Source organism: Paroedura picta, chromosome 4 (assembly GCF_049243985.1).
Source record: "Paroedura picta isolate Pp20150507F chromosome 4, Ppicta_v3.0, whole genome shotgun sequence".
Lineage (NCBI taxonomy): Eukaryota > Metazoa > Chordata > Lepidosauria > Squamata > Gekkonidae > Paroedura > Paroedura picta.
Window position 1 is genome coordinate 132574589 of NC_135372.1, and position 2003 is coordinate 132576591.

The window sequence follows — 2003 nt, forward strand, 5'->3', positions numbered from 1 at the left end:
CTGGGCGGCTTACAAAGGATTTAAAATGCACAGGAATTTAAAAACCAACATGCATAGACATTTTTAAATATTAAGTATTTACAGAGCAGTAAATTCCCTAATCGGGGTCATGCCACTTTGTTCACTAGTATTTTATCTGAATTTATGTATTTGTTTGCTTCATTCCTACCCTGTCCTACTGTGGATTACACCATTCACCTCTCCTCCTTTACCTCACAACAACCCTGTGAGGTAGGCTAGGCTGAGAGCATGTTTTGGGTTCCCTTTGGGTTCCTTTTATCAAGTAAGTTTGTATTGGGACTGCAGCCCTTCTCTCAGCCTTTGCATATAAGCAGGCACAGGATTGGGGCCCCAGTCTTTCACCCAAAGCCAAATATTGGTGAGTTTGAAGAATACTGCAGGTGTGTTTCCTTCATTTTGGTGATCTTGGGCCACTCAGTGCTGATGGGCCAACCCCCAAACGCATGTAATTGATCTCTTTTATTAGGACCCAAAATGACAGGACCCAAAATTCACTGTCAGTCTTCAAGCAAAGGTTGGATACACACTTTTCTTGGGTGCTTTAGGATGCTTAGGGCTAATCCTGCATTGAGCAGGGGGTTGGACTAGATGGCCTGTATGGCCCCTTCCAACTCTATGATTCTATGACAGGAAAAGGCTGTAGCAAATATTCAGGTTATCCTAGAGTGGCCATCTCTGGGTTGGGAAATACTGAGAGATTTGGAGTGGAGCTTTGAGGGGGGTGGGGTTTGAGGAGAGGAGAAGCCTCAGCAGGGTATAATGGCATAGACTCAATCCTGAAGCAGCCATTTTCTCCAGGGGAATTGATTTCCGGAGTTGGGATAGCAGTTTTTAGAAGTGCAGAATCTTTGGGTCCTACGTGGAGGTTTGCAGCAATTCTCCATTGGGCTGGCTAGAAGTAGAAGAGTTGTTTTTTATACCCTGCTTTTCTCTATCAGGAGTCTCAAAGTGGCTTAAGAGAGAACAGCACTATCAGTGCTGTGATGAGCCCAAGATCACCCAGCTAGTTGCATATGGAGGCTAGTCATAAGAGACAGAAACCCAGCACAATTTTAGAAGGAGAGATGGTTCTTATATGCCACTTTTCTTTATCAGAAGGAGTCTCAAAGCAACTTAGAATCGCCTTCTCTTTCCTCTCCCCACAACAGACACCCTGTGAGGTATGCGACACTGAGAGAACCCTGATATTCCTGCTTGATCAGAACAGCTTTCTCAGAGTTGTGGCGAGCCCAAGGTCACCTAAGCTGGCTGCATGTGGAGGAGGAGCGGGGAATCAAACCCGGCTCGCCAGATTAGACATCTACGCTCCTAACCACTCCCCCAAGCTGTGGTGAAACCAAAGTGTCATGGAAAATGAAGCTGAAACATCTCTCCACCCCCTTTTAATATCCAGACTGGTGAATGCTGAAAAGCCACAAAATCTGCTCACTGTTTTGGTTGGTCCTTATAAAAGATATTTCTGTTAGATTTTGTTGCAGGCAACAAACCTACACCCCCAACCTCACAGGGTCATTGTGAATGTGGTGGGGAGAACCTTGTGTGCCCAGGGGAAAAAATGTAATCAACCCTAATTTAATATTGACGACTGCAGAGACCATAAAACATTTTTGTTGCTGGTCGTTCATAAAATTATAGGTCTTGAGAGCCAAAGGTCTATTTCTGTTCCTCTAGGAGGACTGATCTCCGGAGACTGGAGATAAATTATCATTGTGGGAGTTCATTGGAGGCTTAGTCCTCAAAAGAAGCTATTTGTTGGCCATTTGTTATTTTTAACATTTTAACATTTACGGTGTACTTATAGAGAGACAGATTCAAATGAGCAGCCGTGTTGGTCTGAAGTAGCACAATAAAATCAGAGTCCGGTAGCACCTTTAAGACCAACAAAGATTTATTCAAGGTGTGAGCTTTCGAGTGCAAGCACTCTTCCTCAAACTAAGAACTGACCATCATAACAGTAGGAATATATAAGAAAAAAAGAGATA